This window comes from Phoca vitulina, unplaced genomic scaffold (assembly GCF_004348235.1).
Source record: "Phoca vitulina isolate PV1807 unplaced genomic scaffold, GSC_HSeal_1.0 scaffold19, whole genome shotgun sequence".
Classification (NCBI taxonomy): Eukaryota; Metazoa; Chordata; class Mammalia; order Carnivora; family Phocidae; genus Phoca; species Phoca vitulina.
Genome location: NW_022589722.1, coordinates 2,673,660 through 2,700,286, shown reverse-complemented (window position 1 = coordinate 2,700,286; position 26,627 = coordinate 2,673,660). Strand labels below are relative to the sequence as shown.

General features: G+C 33.5%; 1 protein-coding gene across 19 annotated transcripts in view; it reads left to right on the top strand.

Moving 5' to 3' along the window:
- Positions 1-26,627, top strand: part of MGAT4C (MGAT4 family member C) — a 727,898-nt gene that overhangs the window by 90,801 nt on the left and 610,470 nt on the right. For 13 of the 19 annotated variants that reach the window (XM_032416615.1, XM_032416624.1, XM_032416618.1 and 10 more), the window contains 2 exons: positions 4,786-4,831; positions 6,557-6,589. The exons of 2 other annotated variants lie outside the window; for them this stretch is intronic. The gene's annotated coding sequence lies outside the window, so the exon portion shown is untranslated. Of the gene's footprint in view, positions 1-4,785; positions 4,832-6,556; positions 6,590-12,279; positions 16,373-26,627 lie in introns of those variants that run through there. 4 more of the 19 variants (XM_032416619.1, XM_032416609.1, XM_032416606.1 and 1 more) reach the window with 3 other exon arrangements.

Genomic DNA, 26,627 nt, shown 5'->3' with positions numbered 1-26,627 from the left:
CTGCATCTCAGCATCTTGATTTCTACTACATACTCTCTTTGATCAGTCAAACATGATCTAGTACCTGTAATCTTAAAGAAAACAAGACAAGCCTTGACTTGACCTCATATATCCCTTTAGCTATGACTTTTAACTGTCTTTTGTTTCCTATATCCTTTCATTACCAGCTTTTCAAGAGAATGTGTGTATGTGTGTGTGTATGTGTTTATACTATTTCAACTTTCTCACCTTCCATTTGATTTTTCATTCTTGCCATTCTAGGGTTCTGCTTGCAGGGCTATCAATTAGTAACATGTTTTTTATCATGTTGTCAAATATTTTACATAATTGAGCAGTATTTTCTTCCTGTGGAGATCAAGAGGATGTTTTGTGGTTATATATTCTCAGGCTCTAAAATTCAAGTGATGACAATATGTAATTATTTTAACTTTAATTTATTTTTTCTTATAACCACAATTAGCTTTTGAGTTCCCATTCTGCTTGGTAGCAAAACCAAAGATAACGGAATCAATTCTAACTAAATTCATTTGCTTGAAATTATTCTCAGGTCAGGCTTAGGTTTTCAGTCAAATCAAAATTGCCTTTCCCCCTCCTCCTTCTTTTCTTCCTGGATTGGTTTAATTTCTGAAAAGTTTACATAATGCAATAATATCAGATGGCGAGGCATCTGGGCTTCATCCTTCCTTTGTCCTAGACTGACATCTGTTGCAATGTACAAGCATGTCCCATGTCCCCACCACACTGGCATCTGTTGAAGTTTCTGTATTCCCACCTGGTTTCTTGACACACATTCTTACACTGCTCTTTGTTATAATTTCCTCTTATCATGAGCATGGATCCCTTCAACATCTGCCTGCTTTCTCTCTCTCAGCCAAGTGTCTTGTTATCAGAGGCAAAAGGAAATCCTATTGCTTTCTCTTGTTATCCAGGGATCACATAAGACTTACTATGGCTGTCTTGTGTCTTTTCCCTTTTCAGCAGCAAAGAGGCATCTCAGCCCTTTAGATCCAGTTTTACCTGGGTTGCTAGGGAATCCTAAAAGGATATCTTTTCACATTGTCCCGGAAAGGATTAGGGTAAATGTATCCTTTATTCATGGGTCCCCAAACTGTTGAGTAATTTTTGTAAATACCTGTTTTAATTTTTACTGATTTAAGAACAGAAAAGACAGTGTATAAAACTTCCCCTTGGGTCCCACTGGGGTCTAAAGGATTTGCCCCAACACATTGTTCAACTTTTTTCTGTACCAAAAGGAGTAATTATTATTTGAATGAGGGTGAATAACAATTTAATGTTTCCATTTTTCCAACTTTTTGTTTTATCTGTAACATAGCTTTCATTAAAATAATAACCAAAGATTTAGCATCACTTTTAGGTCTCTGTTTTCACTCATCCCTGCTGGCTGGGCTGGGAAAAAAAGGACCACATGTTAAAGGTGAAGATACTTGACGAAGATTAGAGTGAGAGATTTGCATTTCTGCAGTATGGCAGAATGAGTGATCTGCCCATCTCTTTGGGGAAAGATTATAAATACTGAGTAGATTAACATATTTAAATGTGTTGATGAGTTGAATAGAAAGTAAGGAATACTTTGAGGCAAAACTAAATGAAAGGAGAAAATGAAAAGTAATAAGTAATATGTTGATTCTACCTTCCATCTTGAGAGCAATTGCAAATTCTAGTGAACTTGAGTTTTAGTTTTCATAGATTTGCAAAGCATAGGAAATAGATAAATCAAGTGCTTTCTTAAGTTAAGAAGGCTAAAAGACTATAATCCCGTCATAAAGCTGGGTCCAGCAAATTGGCTAGTCCCTTGATGTAAGTGTAAAAAATATGTAAATGTACATTCACTGAGGGTTTTATAAGATGTTCCTATCTTAAATCCTAGTGCTGAATAAGAGGGAAAATAATCCTAGCTAAAAACCAACCCTTATATTGGATTATAGCCTGAATTTACCTTACTTAGGTGATGTAAAACACTTTAATGCAACATTACAGTTTAAAGTGGTCTTAGGTTGGGGGCGCCTGGGTGACTCAGTCAGTGAAGCGTCTGCCTTAGGCTTAGGTCATGATCCCAGGGTCTTGGGATCGAGCCCCACATTGGGCTCCCTGCTCAGCGGGGAGCCTGCTTCTCCCTCTTGATCTGCCCTTCCCCCCAGCTCTCTCTCTCTCTCAAATAAGTAAAATATTAAAAAAAAATAAAGTGGTTTTATGTTGGTATAGCCCCCCAGTCACCTGGCAGAAATAATTGTGAACTTTCGCTGAAAGGAACTGTCTTTAGTCCAAGCCACAAATAATTCCCCCAGGTAAAATTTTAAGAGGTACAAATTTATAATAAAAAAATCACAAAACAACCAAGAAAATAAGATACCACAGCTAGAGTCTCCAAAAATGAGTCAGAATATCAAAACTGAATATACATAATAAATTGGCTTTATGGGTTGGATAAATAAATTAAAATACTGAGAAGAAGATGGGGTGCCTGGGTGGCTCAGTCAGTTAAGCGTCTGCCTTCAGCTCAGGTCATGATCCCAGGGTCCTGGGATGGAGCCCTGAGTCAGGCTCCCTGCTCAGCAGAGTCTGCTTCTCCCTCTTCCTCTGCCCCTCCTCCTCCCCCTTCTTGTGCTCTCTCTCTCAAATAAATAAATAAAATCTTTAAAAAATATATAAAGTACTGAGAAGAAGAAAATAGCAAGAGATTATTAAAGAGACTGGAAAGATTTAGCTAAAGATTCAAAAGATTGGTTTGATATTGAAACTATTGTTTTAGGTCAGGGTCTCTGGAAACAGACTCTGAGATATACGTTTACATGCAGGAAGTTTACTTGAGTGTGTTCTTGGGGAAAAAACAACAACAGCAAACCCCAAAAAACCCTACAGGGCTACCGGTAAGAGAAGCCTGATTCGGTATTGCTGTTGCAACAGGAGCCTCAGCTGATCTTACCATAAACTCTGGACCTACTCACTCCTAAAATTACTACTCAAAGCCAGATACATTTTAGTGTTTCTATTATACAGAATAGCAGCCGTCCTGCAGATAGAATATAAGGTCATAAGGGGAAAATGAGATCACAGGCATGAAAATTTCTTAGAAACTCTGAAAGTTCTGCACACATGGTTATCATGACCATCTGTCCAGGAATCAAAAGTACAGCCACTGGAGTCAGATAATTTCAATTCACTTCTGACTGTGACACTCACTACCTACTAGACTGAAAGCAAATTACTATGTCTCTCTTTTCCTCAGTTTTCCCATACCTAAAGTGAAATGTATTAAACCTATTTTGTAGGATTGTTGTGGAGGAGAGGAACATACCTGAAGAATAAGCATAGCACTTATTATACAATAATAGTTTATTAAATATTATCTGATACAATAAAAGTACGTTTAAAAAGGGAGAAGAGGATTATAACCATGATCCTTAACTTAGCATCTGCCTCAACTTTTCTTATATTTACTTTGATGTATTATTTTAATTCCCTGTCCCTAAGATGTTTTCTGACCACAGCATATGCAGAAGCTAATTCCCACTCCAAAAGCAAAACAATATTTTACTGAAGTTAGCTTTACTGAAACACATGCATTCTAAAACCCCAGGAGGACTCTTTCTCTGACTTTTTCTATACTTCTACAGAATAAAATTGCCCATCTTACCTTTGTTATGACAGCATATCACATATTTGCGTAGCGATACTATTTTGTGGGCTAAGCATCTTAGGGTAATTCCTTTTATCATACTCCTACATTGACAAAACAAGTAGAGATTATGGTATTGAGATTTTTATTGGCAGAAGCATTCACTATTAAATAACATTGAAAAATATGTTTTTATCTGTGCCTTGAAAAGACTATATATGATTTTCTGATTTTCTTCTTGTGCTTGTTTTCCTACCCTTAGAACAAGTGAGGTACAATTGTTTAACTAAAGTAAAGTCCCTTTATTCTGGCGCTTCGAAAAGAGCAAAATTACTGCTAATTTTTATGGTTGAAATTTCCAACCTATCCAGGAGAATTGGAATACATCTCATATGGAAGCTGATCCATGGTGGATTTCTTTATAGCAATAAACAAGTACTTTGTTTTATTCTTTATGTTTGACCAGGTTTATCCTGTTCTTCTTTAAAGAAAATCTGGGCAAGTTGGCTCCTACGATAGCTGTCAAGATGAAAAATCCACACTGTAATGTCAATTTGCAATGCTTGTGGTTCAAAGGATATTTATGGCACATGTGATTTATTTTTCAATCACCTAAGATTTAACAAAGAAACTATATCATGATTAAACTCAAAAAAATTGAGAGGTAATTTATTTTTACGAATTCTGGTTGAACAGCAAAAGCGTGTCATTTCTAAAGGTGCTATTAGGGGCAACAATAGAAGTATGTATAGACTGAATATTTTAAATTGCAAAGAAAACAAAAGGCAACACCTGAGGAAAAACTAATATAGACACTCTACTGTCATTTTGGGGAATGCTTTCACGGATATTAGATAGGTGAAAGTGATGTATAACATCTTTTTAGGGCTTTTATTATGAGGTTAACTTATTTTTCAAATGCATGTCATCCTCAAGTCTTTCTAACATGGTAATTTTAATACAAATTTTGGTTTTCTTAATAAAATTGACAAAAGTAAATTAGTTGAGATGAAAATTCAACAGTGTTGGAATAGCTCCTATGTTTCAAATGCTCTGATTCTTGATTTTGGCAGATGACTTCTTGTACTTCTTAGCATCAACTTCGGAAAATCCACTTTAGAATTAATCTCCTAATATTCACTTTTCAGCTGTATTCTATTCAGGATTAAACCTGACAGACCCGCCTTCTGCTGAGTAAGTCCTTGGCTTCCTTACTTACACAATTTTATTTTCTTAATGATAACATCTATCACTGCAAATTGCACCTGACATAAATTCTCCTTAAGCTCTTTCTCCTTGTTTTCCTGCAAAACTGATTTAGTCTTGTTTTAACTATAAAAACTAATAATTGACAGTTCTTGTTAAAGTGCATTATTCTATTACCAAAAAATTATATAAACTAATCATTTTGTTCTTTTATTACAAGTATATAAAACAGTAAATCTAGATATGTTTGAATGGATATTGAAATGTCTAAGATACAATGTTAAAAAAGTTGTTTTGAAAATCGTGTGCTTTATAACTACAGTTGTACAAATATGTTTGTTCATTAGAACACAATGTTAAAACACTTTGTTATGTGCATAGAAAAAATCTGGTATGACATGCAGCAAATTCAGCATTCATTTATTGAGTGGGATTATAGTGAACATTCGTTCCTCACATTCTTATGTGTAATATTTGGCAAGAGAGGTTTTGTTTTGGTTTGGCTTGGTTTAAAAATTAAAATGTTGCATTTATTTTAACACAACTGAATTTAGTGTGGAAAGCACTTTTGTTTGTTTTGGTTTGGTTTTGGCTTTGGTTTTGGTAATAAAACATGAGGAAAAGACCAGAAGCATGTATATCCACATATTAACAATGACTAATTCCAGGAGGTAGAATTGCAGGCAACCTTAATTTCCTTGCTTCTTGACTATATTTAAAATATGTGTTCATAAAACGAATTATCAGTTTCAGCAGTGCAAGGTAGAATCATGTGACTGGACGAAAATTCAAAAACTCATTTATGACACTTGTAAAAACATCTCATTCCTCATACACTTTGTTTTGGAAATATGATTTTATTATTATGGTTAACTCTTGATGAAATTTGCTTATCAATAAACTACCTTAATTGTGTGAGCATTGTTTAAATCAGCAAACCAAATGTAGCACATCATAGCTAAGTTATTGCTTGACTTTCTCAAAAGCTTTAGTTAATTGCAAGGGGAATGACGATTAAGTGAGGTTTTCCTTTAACATTTTTTTTCTTGGTGGTTATGTAAGTTTTTCATTTGTTTGTTTTTAATAGGGTCACAGGTAATGACAGTAGAATGATAGCATTCCTTTTTTCATGTAAAACAGGGAAAGTATATTGGGAAGATTAGTTTCTATTTGTAAAAAACATTAAAACAATAAAAAATAAAAAATACTACTTAGCAAGCTGTTGTTTAAGATATTTCTTTCCTTTCTGTTTTAATTTGCTAAACCACTCTTTCTTATGAACCATATAGACATTTGGGTTTCATTAATTTGTTTTAAAATTCTTATATCATTAAGTGTGCATGTTTTATTCCTAATTATCCACTCTATTTTTCTGGCTATTATTGTCTTTCTTGGATTTCTGGCTTTCCTTTGCCTCTTCAAATATCTCCGGCAATATTTAAGATCTTTGATAGCTAATGGTAATGTCAGAGGACATTTTCTGGATCCAAGCCAATCATAACGTCTTTAAGTAATGTTTATATATACCAAGCTTGCCAGCTATTTACCAGTGCATAACAGAAGATAAATGTACACCACTCTACTACCAACGCTGAAAGAAGCCAAGCCATCTGACTGCTAGCAACCTAATTTTTACATAGCTGTTTATAATTCTCATCGTCATGTTACAGCAATATGATTTATTAATCCTTCTGGCATTTTTCTCCTTGACAGCTTCTCAGCTGCTGTTACATCCTTCTTGGATGGGTAAGTTCTATATACTATTTTGAAACTGTGAGTCAAATTTTATGTGTTGAGACTTCATTTGTTTTAGGCACTTAGTCTACTAAAGTGGGAAGGACTTGAATTTAACACTATCAAAGATAAAAAAAAAATAGGGTTCAAGAGAAGTAAAAATGAAGTAAAAATGAAGAAAAATAAAATTTGGAGATGTGATTACAATGGAACCTTTCCACAATTTTAACTCAGAGTGGGTTAAAATATAACTTGCATTACAGTTTTTATAGGCAGGCCATAGCATTTTACTCCAAATGGAAAATATACTTTTAAGACCTTGGCAGTCTCCTATGAATATTCAAGTACTTTGATTCAGGGCCATTTTTGCCAGAATATTTAGAATTTTACACCTTTTAACTATACTTTTACATTTTCAAGTTAATTTAAAATCATCAATAATTAGCTAAAACCACCAATTCAAAATGGTACTTATCTATCCATTATGTTTCATGTAATTATTATATTATAAACTTAGATTTGATGTTACATATTATACATATTAAATACAAACAATTAAAAAAGCTATTGGAAGGGAGAGCGTACACACACACACACACACACACACACTCTGTTTTGGTTTGTTTTTTATAATAAAACATGGGAAAAGACCAGAAGCATGTACATCCACATATATTAACAATGGCTAACTCCCACAGATAGAATTATAGGCAATCTTAATTTTCTTTATATATGTATGTGTATATATATATACATATGCATATATATATATATATATATATATATATATATATATATATATTTACTTCTTACTTACATATTGCATACACATACACCAATGATTTACTAAGCTAAGCTCTAATCAGGGTTGTGTTGCTAGAATCTATAGCAAAAAAGAGAAAAATTTTGAATTCTATAGTTCCTTTTGTTTAATAAAAGAAATAAAGTATTTTTATTTAATGTGGACAGACCCATTTCTTCATGCAAGTGAATCCAGAAGCAAGTCAGCCATGTAAAATATATTATGTACTATCATATTGTCAACTATAAATTTACACAGACTGTTTATTTCAGATGGGTAATTTGTATTTTTAGATCTCTATCTAATCTGCTGTCTGGATATTGACATTCTACATCTGTAGTGTTACATCTTACATTAGTGAAAATTTTGCTGTGGAAAAATGAAGATAATGTGGGTTCATGTTACTTCCTTATGATCTAATTTGATACAGTTAGCTTAAAATTGTGAGAGGAAGGTATAGTTTATCATGAGATGATCTCACTCAAAATTCAGATGCTTCAAACCGGCTATTGTCAAGTGATAAATTATGTTTCTGTCATGATTATTTGAAATTTTGAGATGAACATCTATAGGAGTATATTCTCTAGGATCTATTCTAGAGATTCTAGATCTATTCTCTAGATTCTCTAGAGAAGGATCTATAATCTTTAGACATTAACATTCTTCTGTGAAAGCTTTGGTGTGTGATTGTGTGTTTCCTCAACTATTCAGGTGTTTTCTATCACATTTCTTCAGAGAAGTAAAACAAATGGTTAATTCCTGTAGGAAAAATGCAACCATAATGCAACTTAGAATCTGTTTTAACTTCAGTCAGGAGCTTATTTTGAGATGCGGAGTTCTTCACCATTGTATTAGAAGGTCATACTATTTGTCTGAAGTATTTTATTTTATTTTTTAAAAGATTTTATGTATTTATTTGAGAGAGAGAGTAGAGCGAGAGAGAGCACACAAGTGGGGGGGGAGGGGTAGAGGGAGAGGGAGAAGCCGGCTCTCTGCTGAGCAGGGAGCCCAACAGGCAGCTGGATCCCAGAACACTGGGATCTTGACCTGAACCTAAGGTGGATGCTTAACAGACTGAGCCACCCAGGCACCCCTGTCTAAAGTATTTTAAACACCACTGTGCCGAGTGCAAGTGAGTACACAAAATAAGAAAGAATTTTAGTCTCTGTGTCTATTCTTGTGGAGTCTTTTGTCTGATCTAGTCTAACTCAAAATCATTACTACTTATACCCAACTTGCTTAAGTTCCGTGAGAAATGGTAAACAATCAATGGAGAACCAATTAAGTAATTATTAATTTTCACATAGCTTCTCATTAAAAATTGGGGGGAAAAGGAAAATCTGGTATACCCTAGATTTTAAGAAGTAGATTCCTCTGTTTCAATTTCTTCTTTTGTAGTGTATAATAATATACGGTAGGAGATAATGTCACAACATCCAGAAAATTTGAATTTTAAATCACTTGTCTTTATTAATATAATAATACTATCAGAGATCCTTTTAAAGTTAGTGTTGATTTTTAAACTTTAAGTAATTTGACAAATAATTTACTTATGATCACATTATTAAAATGACATTTCACCAAAAGTAAACTGTATTTCCCAAAATTAGCACATCTTATTCTCTTTCTGAAGTCACATAAATTAATTTGTAACTGTTGATATTGCATATATGGTGGGGAAGTTTGGGCCATTATGAATTTATATATATATAATACATTGTTTTATATACCTATATGCACATTGATTATGGTATATGTAATACATATTATATATATCATAATTAATGTGTATATGCAATTAATGCTTAAACAGTCTTTATAAAGTTTTAGAACAGACAAAGTGGATGCCCCAAAAGATAGCTCTGGAAGTGATAGTAATAAATTTAAAGCATTGGATTATCCAGTGTTTGAAACACTTATTAATGAACAAAGATTCATTTTAGAAAATTATTAGGAATGCCTATAAATCTGTCAAAATTCAGCTATGGAAAGCGTCACAATTTGGGGAGGGGCAGCATCAAAGAAGTCATTAAAGATTGTTGCATCTTCCACTTTACATGTCACGAAGTAAAGATTTACAAAGAATGATTAATTCTTTGGGTGCTAATTTACCATTAACCATTTTGAATCATAATGACAAAGTGTTTTATTTTGAATCAGAATGAAAGTATTTCATATTTTAAAAAATCATATGTAGTAAAAATCTATGAAAATGCATTTTTATTCAGGTTTGGAGTTTTTCAGTATCTTATAAAAAGTGAAATTTACAATGCCATGGATATTGTGTAGAACATGTCCAGATAAAAGGAAAACTTACATGTGCTTATACAGAAGCCTTATTTCTCAAAAGCCCCAAAGTGCCTTGATTTTCTTTTGCTTTCCTCTTTTAATTGTTACCTACGTAAGTTAAGGCATACATGTACTCAGTTTGGAAACATGCAATTTCAGAAATGTTTGCAGAGGTGAGAAATTTAATTACATGTTTCTTACATGTTTACCAGTGAACTTTATTGTAGTTGCTACATTTTATTCTTTATCAAATTCAGAGAATTAAGAAAAAGATTAAAATAGTATTTTGAGATATGTGTAATTATGAATTTCTAAGGAGCAGTGATGAAACTGGCAACATTAGTTTTCTGATATTCTCCAAATTCAAAGACTAAAGAGAACCAACTCTTAGCTAATTGTTACATAAATTACTGAATAAACACTGTGTGATGGGGCTATCAGTGTATAAAATTGCTATATAGACTTCAACCTCAGTGCAGCACATACGTCTCCATATTCTTCTCAAGAAGCAGGAATAAGGGGCGCCTGGGTGGCTCAGTTGGTTTAGTGTTGGACTGTTGATTTCCGCTCGGGTCATGATCTCCAGGTCGTGAGACAGAGCCCCACATCAGGCTCTGTGCGCCCAGAGTGGAGTCTGCTTGACATTTCTCTCCCTCTCCCTCTGCCCCTCCCCCTGCTTGCACACACACTCAAATAAATAAATAAATAAATAAATAAATAAATAAATAAATCAGTAAAATCTTTTAAAAAAAGCAAGAATAATAAGCATGAGGACCCCTGAGTTTAGCATGTATAGGAATATGGCAGACCTGTGTTTTTCATATGTTTACCATAGCTCTCTCACTAAAATAACCCAATTCATTCCATGTATATCAATTAGTGGGGACCCAGCTCCCATCCCTTCATAACCCCCAACACCATAATGAGGGATGGACATATGACTCAGGTCTATAAAATTAGAGTCCATTATACCATTGGTCAGAAGGATTGGTATTGGGCTATGTGAGCAATACAAATTAGGTTACTATTTTTGTCCTTATTTGCTACTATAAAGCAACAGAGTAAAGCAAACCTGAGACATGAATAGAAACAGAATCCCTGTGTCATGGTTTGAGACCTAGAATCTTTTCAATAACATCTATCAATATATTCACTTTTTAAAAAATGATTGTTATTTCGAGATTGATTCTTGATAAATCCACTAAAAATATTGACTTGGTGGGATATGATATTTTGGGACTTCCAGGTCATTCTCTGAGGTGGTCTTAGTATGGTAACTGAATCCAAAAGTTGTGTGACCAAGATATAGATTTTACACAAAATTTGTCAAAGTTGGGGAAAATGAGGCATTTAGATACATATTTTTACAATGTGAGTATGTGTGTGCACGTGTGTTTATTTTTCAGGAAGTAAGTTAATTACAAGAAAAGATCCAATAGCAGAATTACAAGTGTTCAATTTTTTTTTTTTTAGCATCTAAAGAATTGACCTCTATGTCAGACATTTAACTGTTCTAAGGACATTGGCTCTGTTCTTCAGTGTCTTTTGGGATCTGTGAAGAAGCTGCATGCATAGAATCTTCTATGACCTGCAGCAATGCTAGCGTTCCTTCTCTTTCAGTTTACACCCTGTTTCCTGGTATGCATAGTTTACATTGCCCTTCCTCCTGCTGTTGTCCTCATTTCTCTAGCTCTGGAGATACCTGATGGGAGAAGAGAACCATTACTAAACAATGACTACAATATGCTAAAGTGCTCACCCATCCATAAGATTTTTCTATTTACTGTCCTTGTTATTTATGTTGATATTTGCTTAATCTAAGATGTATGTAGTTAACATATCAGGTGATTTAGAAAGACCATTCAAATAAATTTTATCCACAATTCTTTCTTTCATTGAATGAGATTAAAAATATCTGGGGTGATGATTTTACCCACACTAAATGTCATAACATCTTTGTATCTACTCTTTTAAAATATGGAAGCATGACATGCTGTATATTATCAGTAGAATGGACTTGCACAATTGAGAATATACTTAGAATCCACTGGCAGGCCCCATGGTTTCTGTTTTGTTTTGTTTTTATTTTTTATTATTATAATTTTGATCAATCTTATGTTATCAAATGCCTTGTGGTCACTTTAAGACAAAAACACAGTTCCAGTTTGGTAAAATTGAATTGACTAACCCCACATAGTAATCAAATGTGGAACTTAATTTAAAGTCAAATATTTTCTCTTTCTCCTTATGGACCCCATAATATAAGGCAGAGGAATGAATCTTTTTTTAAAATCTTATTTTATTTAAATTCAATTAATTAACATATAGTGTTTTATTAGTTTCAGAGGTAGAGTTCAGGGATTCATCAGTTGCATATAATACCCAGTGCTTATTATGCCCTCCTTAATGCCCGTCACCCAGTCACCCCATCCCCCCACCCATCTCTCCTCCAGCAGCCCTCAGTTAGTTTCCTAGAGTTAAGAGTATCTTATGGTTTGTTGCCCTCTCTGATTTTGTCTTATTTTTCCCTCCCTTCCCCTATGATCTTCTGTTCTGTTTTTTAAATTCCATGATAGTGAAATCATATGATAATTGTCTTTCTCTGATTGACTTATTTTGCTTAGCATAATACCTTCTAGTTCCATCCAGTGATTCTTCATTCTTTCCTAGTTTACATTCCCCCAAACAATTCAGCTATTTAGTTAAGGACTCTTTAGTCTCTATGATCAAAGGAGAAGAGGAAGGAGAAGAAAGCAGATAAGGACGCTTTAAAGATGGATTCATGCCTTCTAGGCCAGATGCATTGTTCCAGTCAAAATTGCTTTGTTCTTATGTATCATTTCTGTGGCTCTTTTGTTGCTAGGTCATCATTTTGAACAAGATACCATTTTAAATGACTGCAGGCCAGTGCTCCTATTGCTAGATCCACACCTGGTACATCAGATTCTCGCACTTTTTAACCTATCATTAGGGCAAGTGCTGTGATCTTGCTCTTGCAACCTTGTGCTATTTCCCTTTTAGCTTTCTCAAGCATAAGTCAAGAACCACATCAGTGTCATACTCCCTTTAGTGACACATACCCAATTCCTTGGTTGGTCTGTTAAACTTCCTTTCACTGACTTGTATTAGTTTTACCCTCCACTTTTAGAAGTTTTGAATGTAGGAGGGATTGTGGGGGAGGACAAAGTATACAACTTAGTATTCAACTTTCTCTAAAGAAATCTTTAAATATTGTCTTTATTTTCCAGCTCTCAACCGTCTGTGTCCTTGATGTGACTGAGGGTATTCATTTTAATTATTTATTCATTCATTTAATTATTGTTTTAGGTCACTATTTTAGGCTGTTACACACCAGAACAAGAACTATGACATATTGAGAGCATTTTTCATTTAGAAAATGCATGAAAAAATGAACCAGTTACAGAGTTTATTTTACCGTTATGGTTCAGGATTCCTCAAAGCAGTCCTACTGACATTTTGGGCCAGATAATTTTTGTTTTGGGGGGGCTTCCCTGTGTATTGTTAAAAGTTTACCAGCATCCCTGCCCTGTTCTACTAGATGCCAGTGCACATAATCCCCTTAGCTGTGACTACCAAAATGGCTCTAGACATTTCCAAATGTCCTCTGGGGGCAAAATCACTCCTGGTTGAGAATCACTGGTTTAGATAATCTTAGGGAAAGAATGGTAGGAGAAAAAAAAAAAAAATCTTGGGAAAGAAAAAAGTATAAAATGTTATAATCTAAAGAGCCAAGAATTTGTATTAAGCCCACTAATAGTAAACCCTAAAGTAGAGACATTACTGAAACAAGCATATCCAGGACTGAATGCACTGTTCGCAGAATCATCAAAATGTTCATGCTATTCATACTTTTGTAAATACGTAGGACTAGAGCTCCATTAAATTATGCAGTTATTGAAGTTCACCTTCATGAATTGTTTTATTTCTGGTACTTTGTTTCTCTTATTTCATGCTTCAGCTGATTTTTTATGTTATTTTGTATTGTTTCAATAAAAACATTTTTATAAATGAATGGCTTTCCAAGAGATGAGTTTTGTCCCTCACATAACCCCATAATTTAGCATTTGGAGCTTTTAAAAATACTTATCAGGACACAATTACTAATTGAGACTAATGGGGTATGCTGTACATTTCTGACAGTATAATCTACCTCTTCAAATTTTGTTGATAATAATTGCATGGCAACTTACAATTCAGAAAGGAAACACTATCAGAATTTTTAGTCATGGAAAAGGAACAAAAGGGCTAGGGTTTAGAGTAAGGGGACATTAGATTTTAAAAAGAATCCTTGTTTTCTTCTCCAGTAGGAATACTTTAAATTACTGGCATTATAGTCCTGATTTTTCACTTTTCATATTCTTATATAAGCCATTTAAGAAGGGGTTCTGGGCAAACAATGAATCATGGAACAGTACATCAAAAACTAATGATGTAATATATGGCGATTAACATAACGTAATAAAAAAACGGGGTTCTGAGTACTACAATTGTTTCAAACTTTTCTTTTTGAACAAGGATTATTCTGATAATTACAATTACTAGTTTGTTTGTTTACTTTTGTAAATTGTTTAATAGTCCAGAGGAGTTTGGCCAAAAAGAAAGCAAATGAGTTGATTTTGTTTTCATCTTGGAGCCAGTGACAGTGCTATTATTTCCTAACAATTCTGCTTCAAATGCTGGTTGTCACAAATGGTAAAAAACCATGAGAGGATCAGTGCAAATCTATCTTCAGTATTGGACAATGCAAATCTATCACCAGAACAACAAAAACAGCTCAGAATATAATATATACTGTTAGGAGATGAGAAGCATTAACTACATGTTTAATAGGCAAGAGATTTGCCCACATTCCCAATACTAACATAATGGTGTTTCTACTGGAAATCTATGTAAGCTAGTGCCTCATCATATTCTGGACTTAACTTTCAAATATACCAGACATTATCTTTTTCTTGGTAATTGGCATGTCACTATTACAAGGCATATATCTGTCATCAGTTGACAGCTACCACTTATCAGAGGAATAGGACATCCATTGCAGAGAGTATTCAAATAGATTAAATCCATTTTTCTTTTTTTTTTTTTAAACTTTACATAGTGCAATGACATATAAATTGATTTGTAAACTATTCATAACTTCTAGATGGGTTTACTTCTCTCATTTTTCAGGAAGTAATGGAATTGTTAAAGCTGAATAGATCTGGCATGCCAGTATATTTGCCCTTCTATAACTGATATTTATTTTAACATTACTCTCTTTTTTGTGAGGGCAAGTTGCTAAACAAGATGAGATAATGTATATTTTGTCACATTTGCTTTGAAGGATTAATGTACACCAAAAGAAAAATCAAAAAGATAATATTAGGTAGAGCCAACTTACGAAGCAAAGAGAGTGAGTTACTTTCTAAAAACAAAATTAGATTGCATGCTGTTTATCAATATGGTTTCTTAATTTTCATATTTATTTAATTTAATTTGGTACATGTTGTCCTGTTTAATGTCTATGAGTACCTCCTCTACTAGATTGATGACGGTTTATAAATGTTATTGTTATTATACATTTAGACTTCTTCCTAATTTTGTGTTACAAAATTATGATGTTATTATGATGATGGTATATAAATGTTATTAGGAGGCAATTTATGTCATACTTTTTAGAAAACGACTAGAACTTTTTTATAACAGCAACAAGCAAAATTCAGTATACTAACACGTTATTTTGTCATCTGCCCAAATCAATAGCTCTTAGGTTATAAATGAACCAATTAACTTCAGGTGAATAAATTGAAACAAAGAAATAAAAACCCAGAACCTAGTTTTGTTTACTGTTTCTCTATCAGAAACATTAAAACCATGTGATTTGAAAGAATGTTTTTTATAAAGGTCAGTCTTTTCTCTCTTGAAATTTAGATATCATCACTAGTAAACTTTAAGTATTCGTAAACCAGAATAATAACCTAAAACCAATGTTGATTTATGATATCAAATAAATCTAGATGAAGTATACCAAAGTTCCAAAGTAAAAGGAAGAGACTTTTTGGGTATGTGTACAACAAATATTGAGGGAAATAAATGAACATGGGAAAAATACCTAAGAGCCTAAGTTGTGAAATGTTGTTTTATGATATTCATTTACTTCTCCATTGCCTTTATGTCCACACATACACCAAAAAATAAGAAGGTCAATTCTGTAAAAGATTTTGTATGTAGGTAAACATCTCTAAATCATTTGAAACTTATTTTTTAGTATTATTTTTATATTTTCTTTAAATTGAGGAGCTATTAAGAAACTATTATATATAATTATACAAGGCTTGACACTAATGTAATGAGATAAATTTTCATGTGACTTACAGTTGAATTCTTACAACTTCACAGTAATCCCTCAAATATGCCAAAAGATATGAGACAGTTTTATTCTGATTATTTTTTGTTCACTACGTGTACTCACTATGTGTACCTTCTATAGTTTGCTTCTACCATAGCTGTCTAAAATTGCTTTGTATGCAAAAAAGATCTTTATTTTTATTTATTTTTGTTTGGCTTATATATTATTCTCTCCTCTTTTGGTAGAACACAGTAGATCACAATATTTTTTGCAAATTACAGCTCAGTACCTTCGTGGTGAATCTGTAAATGATAAAATGAGGGCACACACTGATGACTGATGAACTGAATAATTGGTGAGTGAATGAGTATCATATAATGCTTTTTTCCTGGTATTCTCTCTGATCACAATATCTTTTCCCCCGTGTCCATTATCATTGTCTGTTTCCCAAGCTTCAGCTTTCTGCTATTTTATCCTTCTTTGGTCAATTCATTTGGTATCATTATCCAAATAAGTTATTGTTTATGATAAACTTTCTTCAATGAAATATTTTTTGACATACTTTTTAACAATATTTTCTTGTATCATTTCTATGCCCTCTCAGGTTACTAACATATGCAGAAAAGTTATGAAAATAATATATAATTTCCAAGTAGGATGTACTTAAGGAATATTTATTTATTTATTTATTTATTTATTTATTTATTTATTTATACATTGACTAAAGGATCAAAAACAGTCACTTCTGTAGATGCCAAAAGACATTTAACAAATTTAACACACATTTTCAAATAAAAACAACTTAATAAATTAGTAGGAGAAATATATTTTCTTAAACTGATAAGGAGAACCTATTAAAAACAAACATCGTAGTTAATGCTGAAACACTAGAGGCCTCGCCACAGAAATGAGAACCTGAACAAAGATACTACCAATTTTCATCTTTAAAAAAATTATGCACAATTTGATAAAATCATTTTAACAACAATAGTCAATTAAAAAATGTGACATAATTTGATAAATCTACTTTTATATGGGTGATTATTAGGTAAATTTTGTAACACAAAATTAGGAAGAAGTCTAAATGTATATGAATAAGACAATAGAAGACTAATTCAGTTATGTTAATGTAATGAAATAATACATAGTCATTTAAAGATGAGCCATGTATATGGAACAATGTCCTAGTTATAAAAATCAAGTGGTAGAAAATATAGATTATATTATCAAAGTTTGGAGGGGGGATATATATGTTAACCTGTGTATATATGTATACGTATATATTTAATACCTTGTATCTGTGAAAAGAATGAACTAGATTCATATGTAAATACTAGAAAGAGTCCATAATATGTGAAGAAAGAAAATTAAAGAAAAATATTGTAATGTATGTATGTTTACATATTAACTTTTGCTTTTCAGAATTACCCATTGTATACCTATAGTCAATATTTTGATGAAGCTATCCTTTCCTAAAGTGTAGTCTTCCACAAGTTCATATATACAGTGTGTGTGTGTGTGTGTGTGTGTGTGTGTGTGTGTATACACATACACCTTTACGATGGAGATACAACCCTTAAATCCCATAAAAATTAATAGATTAAATGGATGTTACCCATTAGAAGTCTGTGGCCATAGCAAGTGCATTTATGTATTATGATGTGATAACCCAAGAAGATGAATTAAAATTTTCAGAATAAAATGATACATCCTCAGAGGGTAGGGTCAACCTAATACTTGTTGGTTGAAATGTTCAACAGCTGTTTGAACATGCTGTCATCTGGAAGTTAAAAAAGGACCAATTCATCAAAATCAACAATACTCACAGAGGGAATTGTATGGTCTCATAGCTACCTTTATATTAAATCTAGAAAAAAAAAATCCTCTAATCCATCTGTTGTACATAAGAAGACACTAGTTAATGGCAACACTGTTATCTTCAACAGAACTGCTGAACATAACACCATGCATGCCATTGTCTGTCTTTGTGTATGTTTTGTAGCCTTATGTATTTGAGCAGAACAATTTCACAGTAATTAAATCAAGAGTTGGTTTGTAGAGATTTTCAGAATAAATAGTGGGCAATTACAGAATGACTAAACTGTTGCACTGCTAACCTTTTGACAAAATTTCTTCCCATGAAACAATTTTATCAATGCTCATTATTACTCTCATGGTGAGAAAGTACCTTTTCATTTTCTGACTTAATGGCCATAGGTCAACAGGTATTGGGTTGTAGAAAAATACGGACTCTATTAGGGAAGGGAATCAAAGGAGGAAAATATTGTCTACTGTTGCCAGATAATTCTTCTGCGTAAACTTAATGGAGTTTTTCCTTCTTGATACCTGGATAAAAGAACCTGGATACTCCATTCTCTCTCTCTCTTTTTTTTTAAATTACTTTTGTTTATGTTGTGACTAGAAGGTGAAAATCTGATAAACACACACACACACACACACATGTTCTATGCCCAGTTTTAATTGGAAAAATCCAATTTTCAAAAATAATAATTTTGTCATGACTCACAGTGACATCAGATGACACAAAAAGTTTTTGAAGTGGGCACTTAACTCATGAAATGTTGGACATAACTCAGGTGATTCCTACATCCCCCAAATGACTCATTTATCCGGTACTGATAATATACAGCCTAGAGCATTGAAATCACTCAGGTTTAATGAGTCTGGCTTTTGACTTAGACATATTCTAAAGTTTTCTTTTCCTTCCTTCCTCCCTTCCTCCTTTCCTTCCTTCCTTCCTTCCTTCTTTCCTTCCCTCCCCCCTTCTTTCTTTTTCTTTCTTTCTTTCTTTTTTTCTTTCTTTCTTTCTTTCTTTCTTTCTTTCTTTCTTTCTTTCCTTCCTTCTTTCTTCTTTTTTAATGGTCAGGTATTGATTGTGTTCTTCATGGATCAAGAACTGGTAAACATCTTAATTTTGAAAAACACTTTTTACATTTCTTATTCCATCATTATATTTTTATTGAGTTAGGATATTTTATTGATTCAAGGTCAGGAAGAGTAGATTTCATATTTATACATCTTAAAAATATTTAAATACTAAAAAACTGGAATATATTTTCAATATATCATATATTTTTAGGTTTCTTTTTTTTTTTTTTCTAAAGATTTTATTTATTTATTTGACAGACAGAGACACAGCGAGAGAGGGAACACAAGCAGGGGGGAGTGGGAGAGGGAGAAGCAGGCTTCCCGCGGAGCAGGGAGCCCGATGTGGGACTCGATCCCAGGACCCTGGGATCATGACCTGAGCTGAAGGCAGACGCTCAACGACTGAGCCACCCAGGCGCCCCAATATTTTTAGGTTTCTTTTAATTCCTTATATGTCTCTTCAACTACAATCTTAAATCTAATTTTTTTTTTGTCATTTTATAAATGGATGAAATAGAGAACTACCACATTTGGAATCTAGAGGGCTTTATTTTTTGAATCATTTCTCATACTGTATAAATACCTATCTCTAGCATATGACAACATATCAAACTAGAAAATTTCTCCACTTAAAACTATAGTATTTATTCCCAGGGCAGGACAGCCTTCATGGAAATGTGACCTATAGAGTCAAACAGGACCTTGTTCTTGGTTTATGGCTCTGCTTTTGCTGTCCTGAAATTATTAATAATTTTTAATAGTGAGCCCCACACTTTCATTTTGCACTGGACCATTCCAGTTATGTATCTGGTGTAAAGATACAAAGTATAAAAATATCTGTGTTTGTATGATTTACTTAAATAATTGAGTTTGTGAGGCGAAAGCCCACCTAGTTTCCATATTTTCTTCCTTCCTTCTGTCCTTTTTTTTCCCAAATTACTAGAGATCTATTAAACAAAAAAAACCCGTATCACTAAAATGAAAATGAATAAGATTCAAAACCTAGATTTTCATTAGTATAACAATGTAGTGACCATCTACCCACAACATTTTGAGTTCACATTTGTGAACTGTTTTCAAATTATGTGATAGACCTGCTTCATTACCATTCCCATAGCCTCTGTATTAGGCCAGTATCCTCATTTCCCAGTTTCTAAGTGTTGAGTGTTAAGATTCAAGCTTAATCCACCCACAGCACTTGTACCAACTGCTGGGAGGCAACTCCGTGGGAAGATCCAGGGATAGACTTTATCTTAGACACATCTTTACCCTTTCTTGGCTCTTTCTCCTCCCTTTACCTGCTTCACTTCCTGCCTTAAGAATCAATAAATTATTTGTGCCTAAGTCCCTTCTTAGGCTGACTTAAGTCAGAAGTGAAGTTAAAACAGTTTAAGTTTTAAGGAAGCTAATTTGGGAAAGAACAGATCCCTGGAAATGGAACTAAAGAGACAATGATTATGAATAAGTTTTGAGAAGTTGCTATCTAGAAAGATTACATAATGTTGTATTGTCCACATTAGGTGTTCAAGAGTATTTACCATGCTATATCAGCACAAAAATGACCTGTATTAATATGAAAATGGGGATATTATCAGGGATGTCCAATTTGTGTAAAACAACTAATTTTTAACTTATTGTACTTTAATGATTCATGAACTTGGAAGATTTTTAATATATCTTTTGGTTATCCTTATACATTTTTGCTGTTTCTATTGTGTTGTAAGTAGGAATTAGTATTGTTTATTCTATAAAGAATAATGATCTCACAATCACTTTTATTTGAATAAAAGTTTTACCAAGGTCAGTGATTAATAATTCCCAGTTGTCACTAAGATCAGAAAAAATTAATTGGACTCAACTTGCAGAGCTAGTACTTTTGTGTATGTGTGCATATACATGTGCTTTATACCTATCATAAGTATTAAGACAGAAATAGGAAAGATAAATTCTAAAATTTCCTTCTCACTGATATATGTTATATATATACATCTACACATGTATACATATACCTGTTGACAGTGACTGTAAGTACATCTATGAAACTCTCAAGTCCCTTTATAGATTCAGCACCTATAATTATGAACATTTCTTTTTTTTTTTAAAGATTTTATTTATTTGACAGAGAGACAGCGAGAGAGGGAACACAAGCAGGGGGAGTGGGACAGGGAGAAGCAGGCTTCCCACTGAACAGGGAGCCCGATGCGGGGTTCGATCCCAGGACCCTGGGATCATGACCTGAGCCGAAGGCAGACGCTTAACAACTGAGCCACCCAGGAGCCCCATGAGCATTTCTTAAAAGTGTTCATAACGGGGTGCCTGGGTGGCTCAGTCGATTAAGCGTCTGCCTTCAGCTCAGGTCATGATCCCAGGGTCCTGGATCAAGTCCCACATTGGGCTCCCTGCAGAGCAGGGAGCCCACTTCTCCCTCTCCCTCTGCGTCTCTCTCTCTCTCTCTGTCTCTCATGAATAAATAAATAAAATCTTTAAAAAAAAGTGTTCACAACATAATCATAAATCTCCTATGGCTGCTTGTGATAAAATAACCATTTCTTAGGGTTTATAAATGTTGAGGGTTTTTTTTCTTAATACCTCTTCCTGTAGGTACAAAAGTGACCTGATTATCATCAAATAGTTGGGCATTTTCTTTCCAGGAAAGGTAATTATAAGGTTAGAATGCATTGATATACATAGAGGTAAACTGGACTTTTTGATTCATCATGAATTATAAATTGATGAGATCCATGTATTTTATTCAATGTGGAGTTGTTGGCTTTGTGGAAGAGTCATTATTCTCCTATTCAACTCTTAGATACTGCATCATATCAGCACCTCTTCTCTCTCCTTCCCACTCCTCCGAGGATAAAGAAATGTTAAGTTTTCTGTTCTACGTCCAACTCTTATTTTAAGTTAAACTAAGTCCAGGCACTGTACCAGAAATGCTAGGTTTCTACCTATCTTTCCATTTAAAGTGTTAGTGTTTAAAAGCAGTTTCAATGGGTGAGATCCTCTGGATTTTGCTTACTTGAAGAATCAGTGATAGGAGCAATGAGGAAAATTTCTTGGAATACGCTGCTGAAATTGTGCATTTCTGAAGTTATAAGTAAGTTGATTTCAGATTCTAGTACTTTGCTGTATACAACCAGATAGAAATTCATCTATTATAGGGGCACCTGGATGTCTCAGTTGGTTAAGCATTGGACTACAGATTTTGGCTCAAGTCATGATCTCCAGGTTATGAGCCCTGCAGGGGCCTCCAGTGCTCTGCCAGGAGTCCGCTTGAGATTCTTCCTCTCCCTCTCCCTTGGCCCGTCCCCCCAACCCCCTATGCATACTCTCTCTAAAAATAAATAAATAATCTTTAAAAAAAAAGAAATTCGTTTCTTATATAAGTGAGAAAGAATTGTATGCTAATTGAGCATGCTTTTTAAACCCTTTAAAAACACTCAGCATATAAACTTGTATTTGAGCTTGTGGGTGTTCTTTTTGTTATTGTGTGTTCTCAAAATTTCCAGTGTGCTGTAACTCAAGAAAACCAGTTCTTTCAGATTCCTTATTTAATTTACTTAATTAGACATTACCTAAGTATATTCTATTATTACCATAAATGGGTAATAAAAATGGTAAATTTGGTCTTGTGAAAATGTGTCCTATGCTTTTAAGTTTCACAAATAGAAAGCACATTCATTTTCATAGAAACTCAATATCATTTCTAAACCAGAAATTTTTCTTATGCTAATAATGCTATAAGAAAGAAAAGTGAAGGAGGGTTTTTTTTTCTATTTATTCTGCTTAAAAATAGATAGTTATGGGATTTCTAGCTACATTAAAAATAAAGTATGGTTTCAAATTGGAAAAAAAAGATGTGTTTGAATCTGACTGGTTGGTCTGAAGGACATGCCTGTACCTCTCTACAAGAAAAATTTTAAATTTAATTCTGCTTATAATTTGAGAAGGTTGGGTGAAAACACAGGAAGATACCTAAAACAAGAGCCTGTTCCGTGTGAATAAGGGAACACAAAACATGAAAATTATTCACTCCAGTGATATGGATGGTTGTTATAGAATGTGTGTTTATTTTGTTATTCCTTAAAAGCATTTAAGTTTTAGAAGTAGTAAATCAGGTATTATACTTTTTCATACAGGCCTGGAGTCTTATTTATCTGGATTTAAAACTCTGTTCCATTTGTGTGACTTTGGGCAGGAAAATTAATTTTACTATCACCAATCAAGTTTACTCATCAGCAAATGTTGGGTAATAAAATCTGTCTCATAGGGTGATTGTTAGAACTAAAGGAAATAACTTAAGTGCCCAGTACAAGTATTAGGTCCCTTAATCGTGGGTTTCTAGTCTTTCTCTCTCCCTTATATATCATTCTATAAGTATTTATTAATATAATAATGAGCACACAATGTTTTCTATCACTTTATTTTCTGCTCTATACGCTTATTAATACAACTTATAGAAGAATTTGGAAATTGGTTGTAGTAGACATATGTTTTATTGTCCATCATACAAAAACTCATTTCTAGTAGTATTCAGTCTTCCTATTTTGTGTTATGGTAGGACCTATAGACCTGTCCTACACGATACAAACCAGAAGGGCCATTCATACCATTTTAGCCTGACACAGCCAGAGACCTGACCCATAACTTAAGTTGGAAAAGGTGTTCTCTCCCAACAGAATGACACTTTTTCTTCAGGAACACAGAGAAGTTATTCAATGAGAGAATACTAATAACTTTGTTTCCTTTAAAACATAAAATGATGTAATCCAAGCAGAACACTTTTAACAGATCCTTAAATACAATTATCTATACAAAAATCAATAAAATATAACTCATTATATTGTCTTTGTTACTTTGGTGTTATTATTTTTATGGAAGTTTGTATTAACTGTAAAAGTTATATTTCCTTTAAGGTTGTTTGGCCAAACTGTTTTCTACAAAACTTGCTTCTGGAGATTCCTTGGTACTTGTTTTTGTTTGTTTGTTTTCTAAATCTGCTATAAATTTTGAGAACTCTTGATATCCTTGCAATACTTAAAGCTTTTGTCTTAAAGTGAGATTTAGATTCTGTTGCTTACAAACCAAGAACAATAACTGATAAATATACCAAGGAAGTTTGCCTTTGAAATTGTAGTAATAGAGAGCCTTGGTTTGCTTAATTAATCATTAGTTGAATTGCATGGATTTTGTACTTTTATTTATTTTTTAAAAGATTTTATTTTTTTAAAAGATTTTATTTATTTATTTATTTGAGAGAGAGGGAGAGTGAGAGAGAGAATGAACAGGGCAGAGGGAGAGGGAGAAGCAGACTCCTTGCTGAGCAGGGAACCCGACTGGAGGCTCGGTCCCAGGACCCTGGGATCATGACCTGAGCCAAAGGCAGACACTTAACCTCCTGAGCCACCCAGGAGCCCCGATTTTGTACTTTTAAACAGTTAATCTGTCCAAGACCATGATTGATAGAAGACATTGGAGAATACAATAGCAGTTTGGCTTCTATTTAAAAGCCTGAAACTGGGACACCTGGGTGGCTCATTTGGTTAAGCATCTCCCTTCGGCTCAGGTCATGATCCCAGGGTCCTGGGACCAAGTCCTGCATCAGGCTCCTTGCTTGGGAGGGAGCCTGCTTCTCCCTCTGCCTGCTGCTCCCCCTGCTTGTGCTCTCTCTCTCTCTGAAAAAGAAATAAAAACTAAAAAAATAAATAAATAAAAGCCTGAAACAATAGATGTGTATATGTCCTATTAATAATTTTTTTTTAATTGAAATATAATTAACATACAGAATTATATTAGTTTCAGGTATACAACACAATTCTACATATTATTCAGTGTTCACCATGATAAGCAGAGTCAACATCTGTCACCAAACAATGCTATTACAATCTTATTGACAGTATTCTCTATGTTGTACTTTTGATATCCATGACTTATTTAATTTGGAACTGGAAGTTTGTACCTCTTTAATCCCCCTTATCTGTTTTACCCATCTACCCACCCATCTCCCCTCTGACAACCACCCATCAGTTCTCTGTCTTTAAGAGTCTATTTTTTTGTTGATGGACACTTGGGTTGCTTCTACATCTTAGCTATGATAAATAATGCTGCAGTAAACGGGGTGCATATATCTTTTCAAATTGATATTTTCATTTTCTTTAGTTAAATACCCAAAAGTAGAATTATTGGATCATATGGTATTTCTATTTTTAGCTTTTTGAAATCCTGTTTCCCACAGTGGCTGCACCAATTTGCATTCCCACCAACAGTGACCAGAGTTCCTTTTTCTCCACATCCTTGCCAACACTTGTTATTTCTTGTCTTTTTGATTCTAGCCATTCTGGCAGATATAAGGTGATATCTCATTATGGTTTTGATTTGCATTTCTCTGATGATTAGAGATGTTGACCATTTTTATGTGTGTGTTGACCATCTATATTGTTTTGTTTCTGGGTTTGTTTTTTTTTCTTTTTTTGGAGAAATGTCTGTTAATGTCTTCTGCCCATTTTTAATTGAATTATTTGTTTGTATTGTATTGAGTTGTATAAGTTCTTTATATATTTTGGATACTAACCCCTTATCAGATATATCATTTAAAATATCTTCTCCTATTCAGTAGGTAGCCTTTCTGTTTTGTTGATAGTCTTCTTTGCTGTGCAAAAAATATATATATTTTGACATAGTCCCAGTAGTTTACTTTTGCTTTTGTATTGCTTGCCTGAGGAGATATATCTAGAAAATTGCTGCTATGGCCAGTGTCAGAGAAATTACTGCCTGCGTTCTCTTTTAGGATTTTTATGGTTTCAGGTCTCACATATATGCCTTTAATCCATTTTGAGTTTACTTTTGTATATGGTGTAAGAAGGTGTTCTTTTGAATGTAGCTGTACAGTTTTCCCTATACCATTTGTTTAAGAGGCTGTCTTTTCCCCATTATATATTCTTGCCTTCTTTGTCTTAGATTAATTGGCCATATATGCATGGGTTTATTTCTGGGTTCTGTATTCTGTCCTATTGATCTATGTGTCTGTTTTTGTGCCAGTACCATACTATTTTGATTGCTACATTTTTGTAGATCTTGAAATCTGGATTGTGACATCTTTAGCTTTGTGACATCAAAGCTTTTAGCTTTGTTCTTTTTTCTCAAGATCAGTTTGACTCTTTGGGGTCTTCTGTGGTTCCATACGTATTTTAATATTATTTGTTCTAGTTCTGTGAAAAATGTTGTTGGTATTTTGATAGAGATTGCATTAAATGTGTAGATTGCTTTGGGTAGTATGGACATTTTATCAACATTTGGTCTGCTGATCTATAAGCATGCAATATCTTTCCATTTATTTGCATTGTCTTTAGTTTCTTTCATCAATATCATGTAGTTTTCAGATTACAGGTCTTTCACCTCCTGGGTTAAATTTATTCCTAGGTATTTTATTCTTCTTCGTGCAATTTTAAGTGTGATTATTTTCTTAATTTCTCTTTCTGCTACTTCATTATTACTGTATAGAAATGCAATAGATTTTTGCACATTAATTTTGTATCCTGAAACTTTACTGAATTCATTTATTAGTTCTAGTAATTTTTTGGTAGAGTCTTTAGGGTTTTCTGTATATAGTACATGTCATCTGAAAATAGTGATGGTTTTACTTCTTTACTAGTGTGGATGCCTTTTATATCGTCTCTGATTGCTGCAGCTAGGACTTCCAGCACTATGTTGAATATAAG